We start from the raw sequence: 13463 nt of genomic DNA, 5'->3' as shown, positions 1-13463 counted from the left end.
ATCCTCCCTATCCCACCCCTCTAGGTCATCGCAAAGCACCGAGCCGATCTCCCTGTGCTATGCAGTTGCTCCCCACCAGCCAACTATTTTACATTCGGTAGTGTATACATGTCGATGCTACTCTCACTTTGCCCCAGCTTCGCCCTCCCACCCCATGTCCTCAAGTCCATTTTCTACATCTACCTCTTTATTCCTGCCCTGCAACTACGTTCATCAGTACCATTTTTTTAAATTTTAGATTCTATATATATGCGTTAGCATATGGTATTTGTTTTTCTCTTTCTGACTTACTTCACTCTAGTATGACAGACTCTAGGTCCATCTACCTCACTACAAATAACTCAGTTTCATTTCTTTTTATGGCTGAATAATATTCCATTGTATATATGTGCCACATCTTCTTTATCCATTCATCTGTTGATGGACACTTAGGTTGCTTCCATGTCCTGGCTATTGTAAATAGAGCTGCAATGAACATTGTGGTGCATGTCTCTCTTTGAATTATGGTTTTCTCAGGGTATATGCCCAGTAGTGGGATTGCTGGGTCATATGGTAGCTCTATTTTTAGTATTTTAAGGAACCTCCATACTGTTTTCCATAGTGGTTGTATCAATTTACATTCCCACCAACAATACAAGAGGGTTCCCTTTTCACCACACCCTCTCCAGCATTTATTGTTTCTAGATTTTTTGATAATGGCCATTCTGACCGGTGTGAGGTGATACCTCACTGTAGTTTTGATTTGCATTTCTCTAATAATTAGTGATGTTGAGTATCTTTTCATGTGCCTCTTGGCCATCTGTATGTCTTCCTTGGTGAAATGTCTATTTAGGTCTTCTGCCCATTTTTTAACTGGATTGTTTGTTTTTTTGATATTGAGCTCCATGAGCTATTGTATATTTTGGAGATTAATCCTTTGTCTGTTGCTTCATTTGCAAATATTTTGTCCCATTCTGAGGGTTGTCTTTTTGTCTTGTTTATGGTTTCCTTTACTGTGCAAAAGCTTTTAAGTTTAATTAAGTCCCATGTCTTTATTTTTGTTTTTATGTCCATTACTCTAGGAGGTGGGTCAAAAAAGATCTTGCTGTGGTTTATGTCAAAGAGTGCATTATTTCCTATGCTTTCCTGTAAGAGTTTTACAGTGTCTGGTCTTATATTTAAGTCTTTAATCCATTTGCAGTTTATTTTTGTGTATTGTGTTAGGTAGTGTTCTAATTTCATTCTTTTACATGTAGCTGTCCAGTTTTCCCAGCACTACTTACTGAAGAGGCTGTCTTTTCTCCATTTTATGTTCTTGCCTCCTTTGTCATGAATTAGGTGCCGATATGTGTGTGGGTTTATCTCTGAGCATTCTATCCTGTACCATTGATCTATATTTCTGTTTTTGTGCCAGTACCATACTGTCTTGATTATTGTAGCTTTGTGGTTTGAAGTAAGGGACCCTAATTCCTCCAACTCTGTTTTTCTTTCTTGAGATTGTTTTGACAATTCAGGGTCTTTTGTGTTTCCAAACAAATTGTAAAATTTTTTGTTCTAATTCTGTGAAGAATGCCATTGGTAGTTTGATAGGGATTGCATTGAATCTGTAGATTGCTTTGGGTAGTATAGTCATTTTCACAATATTGAGTCTTCCAATCCAAGAACATGGTATATTTCTCCATCTGTTTATGTCATCTTTAATTTCTTTCATCAGTGTTTTATAGTTTTCTGAGTACAAGTCTTTCACCTCCTTAGGCAGGTTTATTTCTAAGTATTTTATTCTTTTTGTTGCAATGGTAAATAGGAGTGTTTCCTTAATTTCTCTTTCTGATTTTTCATTGTTGGTGTATAGGAATGCCAGAGATTCCTGTGCATTAATTTTGTATCCTGTAACCTTACCAAATTCATTGATTAGTTCTAGTATTTTTCTGGTGGCATCTTTAGGATTTTCTATGTATAGTAGCATGTCATCTGCAAACACTGACAGTTTTACTTCTTCTTTTCCAATTTGTACTCCATTTATTTCTTTTTCTTCTCTGATTGCTGTGGCTAGGACTTCCAAAACTATGTGAATAAGAGTGGTGAGAGTGGACATCATTGTCTTGTTCCTGATCTTAGTGGAAATGCTTTCAGTTTTTCACCATTGATTATGATACTTGCTGTGGGTTTGTCATATATGGCCTTTATTATGTTGAGGTAGGTTCCCCCTATGCCCATTTTCTGGAGAGTTTTTGTCATAAATGGATGTTGAAATTTGTCAAAACCTTTTTCTGCATCTATTTAGATGATCATATGGTTTTTATTCCTTAATTTGTTAGTATGGTGTATCACATTGATTGATCTGCATATATTGAAAAATCCTTGCATCCCTGGGATAAATCCCATTTGATCATGGTATATGATCCTTTTAATGTCCTGTTGGATTCTGTTTGCTAGTATTTTGTTGAGGATTTTGGCATCTATGTTCATCAGTGATATTGGTCTATGATTTTCTTTTTTTGTGATATCTTTTTCTGGTTTTGGTATCAGGGTGATGGTGGCTTCGTAGAGTGAATTTGGGAGTGTTTCTCCCTCTGCAAAATTTTGGAAGGGTTTGAGAAGGATCGGTGTTAGCTCTTCTCTAAATATCTGATTTATAGCCATTACTCTAGGAGGCAGGTCAAAAAAGATGTTGCTGTGGTTTATGTCAAAGAGTGTATTTCCTATGTTTTCCTCTAAGAGTTTTATAGTGTCTGGTCTTACATTTAAGTCTTTAATCCATTTGGAGTTTATTTTTTTGTATTGTGTTAGGTAGTGTTCTAATTTCATTCTTTTACATGTAGCTGTCCAGTTTTCGCAGCACCACTTACTGAAGAGGCTGTGAAGCCATCTGGTCCTGGACTTTTGTTTGTTGGAAGATTTTTAATTACAGTTTCAATTTCATTACTTGTGATAGGTCTCTTTATATTTCCTAATTCTTCCTGGTTCAGTCTTGGAAAATTGTACCTTTCCACGAATTTGTCCATTTCTTCATGGTTGTCCACTTTATTGGCATATAGTTGTTTGTAGTAGTCTTATAATCCTTTGTATTTCTGCAATGTCGGTTGTGATTTCTCCTTTTTCATTTCTAATTTTATTGATTTGTGTCCTCTCCCTTTTTTTTCTTGATGAGTCTGGCTAAGTGTTTATCAATTTTGTTTATCTTCTCAAAGAACCGGCTTTTAGTTTTATTGATCTTTGCTATTGTTTTCTTTGTTTCTATTTCATTTATCTCTGCTCTGATCTTTATGATTTCTTTCCTTCTACTGACTTTGGGTTTTCTTTGTTCTTCTTTCCCTAGTTGTTTTAAGTGTAGGGTTAGATTGTTTATTTGAGATTTTTCTTTTTTCTTGAGGTGAGATTTTATTGCTATAAACTTCCCTCTTAGAACTGTTTTTGCTGCATCCCATAGGTTTTGGGTCATCGTGTTTTCATTGTCATTTGTTTCTATGTATTTTTTAGTTTCTTCTTTGATTTCTTCAGTGATCTCTTGGTTATTTAGTAGTGCACTGTTTAGCCTCCACGTATTTGTGATTTTTACAGTTTTTTTCTTGTAATTGATTTCCAATCTCATAGTGCTGTGGTCAGAAAGGATGCTTGACAGGATTTCAATTTTCTTAAATTGAATCTTCCAAGGCTTGATTTGTGACCCAAGATGTGATCTATCTTGGAGAATGTTCCATGTGCACTTGAGAAGAAAGTGTATTCTGCCACTTTTGGGTGGAATGTTCTATAAATATCAATGAGATCTATCTGGTCTATTGTGTCATTTAAAGCTTGTGTTTCCTTATTTATTTTCTGTTTGGATTATCTGTCCATTGGTGATAGTGGGGTGTTGAAGTCCCCTACTATTATTGTGTTACTGCCGATTTCCCCTTTTATAGCTGTTAGCATTTGCCTTATGTGTTGAGGTGCTCCTATGTTGGGTGCATAAACATTTATAATTGTTATATCTTCTTGGATTGATCCTTTGATCATTATGTAGTGTCCCTCCTTATCTCTTGTAACAGTCTTTATTTTAAAGTCTATTTTGTCTGATATGAGTATTGCTACTCCAGCTTTCTTTTGATTTCCATCTGCATGGAATATTTTTTTCCATCCCTCCACTTTCAGCCTCTATGTGTTCCTAGGTCTGATGTGGATCTCTTGTAGACAGCATATGTATGGGTCTTGTTTTGTATCCATTCAGCCAGTCTGTGTCTTTTGGTTGGGACATTTAATCCATTTACATTCAAGGTTATTATCAATATGTATGTTCCTATTACCATTTTCTTAATTGTTTTGGGTTTGTTTTGTGGGTCTTTTTCTTCTCTTGTGTTTCCCACTTAGAGAAATTTCTTTAGCATTTGTTATAAAGCTGGTTTGGTGGTGCTGAATTCTCTTCGCTTTTGCTTGTCTGAAAAGCTTTTGACTTCTCCATCGAATCCGAATGAGACCCTTGCAGGGTAGAGTAATCTTGGTTGTAGGTTTTTCTCTTTCATCACTTTAAGTATATCTTGCCACTCCCTTCTGGCCTGCAGAGTTTCCGCTGAAAATTCAGCTGATAACCTTATGGGGATTCTTTGTATGTTATTTTTTGTTTTTCCCTTGCTCTTTTAATATTTTTTCTTTGAATTTTATTTTTGTTAGTTTGATTAATATGCATCTTGGTGTGTTTTTTCTAGGGTTTATCCTGTATGGGACTCTCTGTGCTTCCTAGACTTAGGTGACTATTTCCTTTCCCATGTTAGGGACGTTTTTAACTATAATCTCTTCAAGTATTTTCTGAGACCTTTTCTTTTTCTCTTCTTCTTCTGGGACCCCTATAATTCAAATGTTGGTGCATTTAGTGTTGTCCCAGAGGTCTCTGAGATTGTCTTCAATTCTTTTCATTCTTTTTTCTTTATTCTGCTCCTTGGCAGTTATTTCCACCATTTTGTCTTCCAGCTCACTTATTGGTTCTTCTGCCTCAGTCATTCTGTTATTGATTCCTTCTAGTGTATTTTTCATTTCAGTTATTGTGTTGTTCACCTCTATTTGTTTGTTCTTTAGTTCTTCTAGATCTTTGTTAAACATTTCTTGTATTTTCTCAATCCATGCCTCCATTCTATTTCCGAGATTCTGGATCATCTTTACTATCATTACTCTGAATTCTTTTTCAGATAGATTGACATTTCCTCTTCATTTATTTGGTCTTGTAGGTTTTTACCTTGCTCCTTCATCTGTGACGTATTTTTTTTGCTGTCTCTCTCTTTTTTTTAATGAGTGGGATTGTGTTCCTGTCTTACTAGTTGTTTGACCTGAGGCTTCCAACACTGGCGTTTGTAGGCTCTTGGGTAGAGCTGGGTCTTGGTGCTGAGATGAGGAACTCCATGAGACCTCACTCCGATGAATATTCCCTGGGGCCTGAGGTTCTCTGTTAGTCCAGTGGTTCAGACTGGAAGCTCCCACCGCAGGAGATTCGGCCTGACCCAGGGCTCAGGAACCAAGATCCCACAAGCTGCCAGTTCACTTTGGTGTTCCTCCCATCTCCTTGGGCATCAGAGTCCCCCACCAGTGGCCGGCAGGCACCCTAGTTGTGGGGAGACGCTAACTCCACATCTTCCCACACCGCCATCTTGACTCCACCCTGCCATATTTCTTAACAGTCCTGTCCACCTTTCCAGAGGCCAGAGTGCAGCCCTGAAGTGAGTTCAAATGCAGGGGAAATAAGAGCATGGATTCTGGGGAGACAGAAATTTCAGTGTATTGAAGGACTTCAGAGTAGAGAAATGAATAAAACCACCCCTACCCTTCCCCATTGGATCAGCTCTGCTCAGGCCTCAAGCAGCAGACTAATTGCTGCTTCATTGGTGATAGTTTAGGCGTCTAAAAGAGAGGACATCCTACACTGTTGGTGGGAATGTAAATTGGTACAGCCTTTATGGAGAACAGTATGGATGTTCCTCAAAATCTAAAAATAGAACTACCATATGATCCAGCAATCCCACTCCTGGGCACATATCTGGAGAAAACCATAATTTGAAAAGATAAATGCACATGTACATAGCAGCACTATTTACCATAGTCAAGACATGGAAGTAGCCTAAATGTCCATTGACAGAGGAATGGATAAAGAAGATGTGGTATATACACACAATAGAATATTACTCAGCCATAAAAAAGAATGAAATAATGCCATTTGCTGCAACATGGATAGACCTAGAGTTATCATACTAAGTGAAGTAAGTCAGACAGAGAAAGACAAATACCATATTATATCACTTATATGTGGAAACTAAAATACGACACAAATGAACTTACTTACAAAACAGAAACAGACTCACAGGCATAGAGAACAGACTTGTGGTTGCCAAGGGGGAGGGGAGGTCAGGGAGGGAAGGATTGGGAGTTTGGGATTAGCAGATGCAAACTATTTTATATAGGATGGATAAATAAGGCCCTACCATATAGTACAGGGAACTATATTCAATATCCTGTGATACACTATAATGGAAAAGAATATGAAAAAGAACATGTATATATATAACTGAATCACTTTGTTGTACAGCAGAAATTAACACAACATTGTAAATCAACTATACTTGAATAGAACACATTTTTTAAAAATTAATTTAATAAATAAATAAATGAATGAGAGGGCAAACCCTGCCCCCCGCCATGTCCTAAGGGTATAGTTCCTCTGAGTGAGATAAGGGGTCCAAGACTCTGTATTGTTAGAGCCGTGCAGAGAGAGGCCTGATATGCAGGCCTGAAGTCACCTACTCCCCACCCCAGTAAAGGAGGGTGAGCGTCCAGTCCTGTGCCTGGGAGCTCTGGAATCAAGTTCAGAAAGGGCAAAACAGACATTGAAAACACAATTTTATTTTCTCCAAAGGGTCTGTCTTATCTTTAAATTTATAAAATACATCGTGTGCTTGCTCTGTTAAGATAATCAAAATTCAAAACTTCTTCCCAACTCTCTGATTAAAACTGATTTTCCAGAAAAAGGGAAGCACCCAATTTGTTTCCATATGGCTTTCTGTCCTAACCACCGCTAGAATTTCTGGAGCACTTAGTAAGTGTCAAGGACTAGAGCTTTACCCAAATCACTTAAATCTCACGATCGCTCTCTGAGGGACTATCGCAATCCACGTTTTGCAGATGAGGAAACTGAGGCTTGGCGAGATGACAGGAAATCTCACACAGCCAGAAAGACACAGAGGTGGGATTTGTGTTTAGTTTTGTCTGACGCACAAACTGGTGCCCTTGGCCATCATGAATCATAGCCTTCAGGCCTGAGAAGCACAGTCCTGGGCTAGAGACTCTTTTCCTCCTGATGGAGGATGGACTGGGAATGACACTCCCACAAAAGTGACAATAATGACAGCAACAACCAACAATGGTGTGTGTGAGGCCAGGCAGTGAGTGTGTGGAGGGACCAGAACCCAGCACTCCTTCCTCAAGTCAGGCCCCACCAGCCATTCCGCAGAGAGAAAGTCTGGAGGTGACAGCCCACGTGAGAGCCAAGGCCTCACAGCAGGCCAGGCGGCCTCCTCTCAGGGGGCGCTGCGGGGAGCCACATGCAGAGACACAGCCGTCCAGAAGGCTCTGCACCCACTGGGCGCCCTGGGTTTGCTCTTGTTCTGAAAATGTGTGTGCTTTCAAAGGGCACTTCTCAAAAGAAGTTTTGGCGCCTGCCTTCACCAGACACTCTTCCTCAAATTATACTTCCTTGCAGGTTGCCTCTGACAACATAATGTGGGGAAATGCCTCTCGTCACCCTGAAAAGGGAGGCACCGTAAAGGGCCTTCTCAAGATGCTGACTTGAATGTGTAGCTCAGCAGAGGACGAGAAAACTGAATGTTAACCAACATGGAGCACAGTGAACAGGGAATACGCGTCCCTTGACTCAGGGTGCAGCTTGGCCGCTCATTCTTTGGTTCATGGGATATTTATTGAGCACCTACTAGGTGCCATGCGCTGTAGTGGATGCTGTACATACATAGATATACAGGATGTAGTTCCTGCTTTTCAAAGTCAAGTAGAGAAAAGTGACAAAGATATCTGCCTCCACTTAAGAGTGCAGAAAATAAGAACTAATGGACACATGGCAATATATAATATGAGCTCACAGTTGCTGAGCACATCTATGTGCCCGACGCTGTCTGGACTAAACCACTGGCATGTATTACCCTGTTTAAACTTTATAAATCCCTTAGGTCCAATTAGCATCCCATTTTAAGGATGAGGGTACTGAAGCTTAGCAATATGAAGTCACTTGCTTGTATCATACAACTAGGGCATTTCAGACCAAGCTTCTCAGGATTTGATCCAGAGCCATGACCTAAAGGGGCCTGGGTTCCAGTCTGGCGTGGGCAGAAGCAGCCATAGAGCAACCTCTGATTCACAGGGTTGCTGAGGATTAAAGGTTTAAGGCCTCTGGGGTGTTTACACCCACTTTAGTCATCAGCCCTGAATGTGAAGGTCTTTGCTTCTACATAATGGGGTCTGGACTAAGTGCCTCTTTGTCTACCTTTGGGTCAGGTGACAATCAGTCAAGAAAGGTTTCAGAGAGGTGACCTTTAATAGGATTTTGAAGGAGCTGTACAAGTTTGCCAGACTCTGTGTTATGGGGACAGAGGGGAGAAGGACACAGATATTCTAGGCAGCGTGGGAACAACGTGGGTAAAGGTGGAAGCAGTTACGGACAGCTGGAGGTGAGCACAGGGCTGGGTTGGGGAAAATAAAAGGAAGAGGCCCAAAAGGTGGGCAGGGGCCGGATCTGGAGACCATGAATGTCTTGCTACCAAATTACAATTGACCCTGAAGATGATGGAGAGTGCGATGGAAAGGCCACTTGGCAATGATACACAAGGTAGATCTGGGGGAGACCTAAGCGGCAGCAGGAAGCCCAGTTAGAACACCGTGGACACAGCCCAGTGAGAGGGTCATACATTCATTTGTTCATTCATTCATTCAGTCAGCCAGTCAATCAGCAAATATTTAAAGACTGTCCATTGAGTAGTTCTTAAAGTATGATCTGGGGACCCCAGGGAGTGGTCAGATCTATTTTCATAGTACTGCTAAAACATTATTTACCTTTTTCACCCTCATTCTCTTACAAATGTCCCATGGAGATTTCCAGAGGCTATGTGACCAGGGAAAACACAACAGATTCAAGGCACAAGCAGGTATGAGAATCTCTTGGCCTTTTAATTAAGTCAGACGTAAAGAGATTTGCATTTGACTTGATAAAACAAGGACATATTAAATTTCTCGCTTTGGGAAAACAATCATTTTTCATAAAACAATTTACTTATGTTAATATGTAGTGGGTTTATTATTTTTTGAATGAACTAATAAATATTTTTAAATTACAGGTTTTTTAAAGTTTTCTGCTTTAATTTTCAATATGGTAAATATTGACACACACAGCCCATATAAAACACTAGGTAGTATTCAGGACTCTAGGAAGAAAGCAGTGCACAGGTCTTCATCCCTGCCCTCAGAAGGCTGTTGTCCTACTCAAGTGAGATAAATGGGTCAACAAACTGAGACATTTCAGGAAACCAGGACTGTTTGGGGGACATAGAGCCGGTAATGAATGGAGGGTGGCAGGTGGTGAGGTAGCAGCTGATCCGTATGCGGGCAGCAAACTTACCCTCTTCTCTTGCTCTCACCGAATGCCACTGTCCCCAAGGGCACCATGACCCATGACGGCCTCTCCCATGATGCCATTTGTCCCTCCCACACCCCTCGTGGTACAAGCAGACCTGGAGTTGGTGCCCGCTTCGCCTCCTCCAATCCCCCTCCCTCCTTCCTGCTCAGGCATTGATATTTTGTTGAAAGCTTCCCAGAACCAGTCCAGGATCCCTGGACACTCACACCATTCTTCTCATAGATGAATTTTTCACACTCTTTCCTCCTCAAACGACTCTTCCCTATCCTCACTCACAGCTTCCTAAGGCACTGAGAAAATGGAAACAATCCAAAAAGAAGTTGCACATTTCCCTGTCACCCCACGCAGCCCCACCGCGTGGGCGCTCAGACGCCGGGACTTTCTGTTCCCACGGCCCCTGGCACTGGAGATGCGCCCTGCCCCCCCGCTCCCGAGCCCCGCCCATCCCGAGCCCCGCCCCCTCCCAAGCTGCACTTCCTGGGGACCCCCTTCCCGCCCCATCGAGACCGCCTGCTCCCGGCAACAGTCTTCCTCTCTAGTGCTTCATTCATTTTCTCTCTTTACTGGAACTTTCCCGTTAGCACACAAATATCATTTTTCTCCCATTAAAAAACTCCTTTTACCTCACATCCCCCTCCCCCCTTCTACTGCCCTGTTTCTCTGCTCTCTCTTTTACAGCAAAATTCTTCAAAAGTGTTTTCTCTCCTCCCGGTCTCCAGTTCTTCCCTTCTCATTCATTCCTGAACTCGCTCCAGTCATAATGTGGCTCCCGCCCTCCCCCTGAAACAGTGTCCTGATGATGCCCGAGTCCCTGAATCGGTCCCTGCTCCATCCTCACCTTGTCTGCCCCTTTCAACGTTTTTCACCCAGAGGATCACATGCTCCTCTTCCAAACACTTTCTTTACCTGTCTTTCAGAACACCACCCTCCCCGGCTTCCTTCCCTCAGGAGCTCCCTGTTCTTAATCTCCTTTGCTGGTTCCTCCTCACCTCCCCGAATTCTGAGTCCCTAGGTTCAGTCGTCAAATCTTCAGTCTCAATGCTTTAAATACCATCTATCTGCTGCTGATTTCCAGATTTATATCTCCCGCCTGGACCTCTCTTCCCTTAACTACAGACTCATAAATCCAAACTTTGGCTATTAATAGCCATCTCAAACTTCACAGTATCCAGAAATAAAGCCCTACTCCCACGCCCCAAAACCTATTCCTTCCAAAGTCTCTCCCATCTCCATAAACGGCAACTCCATCCTTTCAGCTCTCAGACCAAAAGCCTTGCATTAACTTTGAATCCTGGACTTCCCTGGTGGCGCAGTGGTTAAGAATCCACCTGCCAATGCAGGGGACATGGGTTCTGAGCCCTGGTCTGGGAAGATGCCACATGCCGTGGAGCAACTAAGCCCGTGTGCCACAACTACTGAACCTGTGCTCTAGAGCCCGCGAGCCACAACTACTGAGCCCACGTGCCTAGAGCCCGTGCTCTACGACAAGGGAAGCCACCGCAGTGAGAAGCCCGCGCACCGCAACGAAGAGTAACCCCTGCTCCCTGCAACTAGAGAAAGCCTGCGTGCAGCAACGAAGACCCAACACAACCAAAATTAATTAATTAATTTTAATTTTTAAAAAAAGAAAAAAACCTTGAATCCTGTCCAGGGCGGTTGAGCTATTCGGTGCAGGCACAGACGAGGGGGAGAATTAGACTTAATCAAGGCGGAGGTTTTGCCACACAAGTATCGTAGAGGGAGGCAAGGAGGACAGGACGTCCCCACAGACTCCAAGCTAGAATAGGAAGGAACTGAGGACACAGTGATTGATTGGTGGTAACGAGAAGTTGGCTGGGTCCATGGGCTGGCAGTCCCCATGGAGTCAAGGTTGTTGGGGCAGTAAACGAGGTAGTGGTCTGAATAAGATACTTGAAAACAAGATTTCAGCTATTGTGCACTTGTTTTCTATGGCGCCATACAAACCGTACGGCCAAGGGAGCAAGTCATTGAGGTGTGATGCAGGGAAACATCTCGGCAGTGAGGCTGTGTCCTGAGCGACCAAGGATCGCCTCCCCGGATGTTGAAGAGGAAAATCGCCACAGTTCTTTGAGCATCCTTTATCTCTCCTTTTTTGTTTACATGTCTGCCTCCCAGACTAGAAAGCAAATCCTGTGCCTACCACAGACCTTGGTATACTGGAGGTGCTACATAAACGTAGTTGATTCTTTTTTAAATCAAAGGGGCAGAGAGGAGATCACCAGATGTAGGCCCTTCACCTTATGAAAGAGCTGATTATTAAAATCTTCTGAAACCAAGTCTTGAGGCTGGTGGCCACATCTCCTGCAGTGTGAGCTAGGTCCTCTCAACTCTGTGTGGTCACCATCTCAAACTGCGACTTATTTAGCCATTTAAGAAGATAAGCCGGTGAGCTCCGCCCTACATGGGTCAGCTATTTTCTTCTTAGGATGCCAGATCCAATTCCTTTTGAATCCACACATCTTTATCTAGCAGCTACCATGTGCCAGACTCTGAAGTGCTGGGGACAGACCAGCTCACATCCCTCGCCCTTCATCTCATGGAGCCTGGGAAACTCAGTTTCCAGCAGAAGGATCGTGTTTCTCTTCCAAGAATAATTGCCTGGGAATAACTTCTTGTTCTGGAATTGGGAGAACGTCTCTCTAAAACTCTAAAAGTAAGCACAGCACTTTGCTGAATTTCTGTAAATGGGTCTAGCACTGCCTTGTTAGTCAGGATTTTACCTTCCTAAGCTGGGTTCCCACTAGTTTTTTTTTGTTTTTTTTTTAGTTATTGCAGCAGAACTGGCTCACAGGGAATGCTTTCTTCCATGTAAGACTGATCTCTTAAATATTGAGTCTAATGCACAGCCACTTGACATAATGAACATAATGACAAGCTTTTCCTTCACATTGTCACTGGTCACTATAGAATCCAGGCTGCCCAGGACTCCCTAGAAATCAGAGAGACAGGGGCTTCCCTGGTGGCTCAGTGGTTGAGAATCTGCCTGCCAATGCAGGGGGGACGCGGGTTTGAGCCCTGGTCTGGGAAGATCCCACATGCCGCGGAGCTACTGGGCCCGTGAGCCACAACTACTGAGCCTGCGCTTCTGGAGCCTGTGCTCCACAACAAGAGAGGGCGCGATAGTGAGAGGCCCGCGCACTGCGATGAGGAGTGGCCCCCACTTGCCGCAACTAGAGAAAGCCCTCGCACAGAAACGAAGACCCAACACATACAAAAAAATTTTAAAAAACAACAACAACAAGAAATCAGAGAGACAACCCTCTCCCCCCAACCCTACATTACTGGTCAAGCATGGGTTAAAGGTATCAGCCTATTCTCACATATTCTCTCACAAACCCGAGTGTATTACCACCCACATCTCAAAGACAGTATTCCAAATCCCAAGTCTATCACCATCTTTATTCAGCGTTCCAACAATTTTAGCTAAACCTACCTACCCACCGTGTCTTCTTTTAACTCCTGAAATTTGAAAAAGGAATACCATTCAATATATTAACTCCATTTATTGATTATTTATTCACTCATTCATCATTTCTGTGCCAGGCACAGTACAAACGGTCAAGCAGGCAGGCAGACATGCGAAGCAAGAATTGCGATGCTGATGACAACTGCCAGCGTGGAGGCATTACCAAGCTGAGCATCTGCTGTTCTGTGCCATGTTTCTCTCTGTTTGACATAACAAAAGAGCAGAGCACTTAGTAATATGCCAAGTGCAGAGCACAAGTGATATGCCAAGTGCAGAGCACTTAGTAATATGCCAAGTGCAGAGCACAAGTAATATGCCAAGTGCAGAGCACAAGTGATA

General features: G+C 42.4%; 1 long non-coding RNA gene across 1 annotated transcript; it reads left to right on the top strand.

The window, feature by feature from the left end:
• The first annotated feature begins 944 nt into the window (after nucleotides 1-944).
• Nucleotides 945-5990, top strand: LOC309615224. The gene is made up of 2 exons (XR_014236647.1): nucleotides 945-1068; nucleotides 2638-5990. It is a non-coding gene; the product is annotated as an uncharacterized lncRNA (long non-coding RNA).
• Nucleotides 5991-13463: the final 7473 nt, after the last annotated feature.

Source organism: Balaenoptera borealis (assembly GCF_965194805.1).
Source record: "Balaenoptera borealis genome assembly, chromosome: 17".
Lineage (NCBI taxonomy): Eukaryota > Metazoa > Chordata > Mammalia > Artiodactyla > Balaenopteridae > Balaenoptera > Balaenoptera borealis.
Note: the sequence above shows the minus strand (reverse complement) of the source record. Positions and strands in the feature narration are given on the sequence as shown.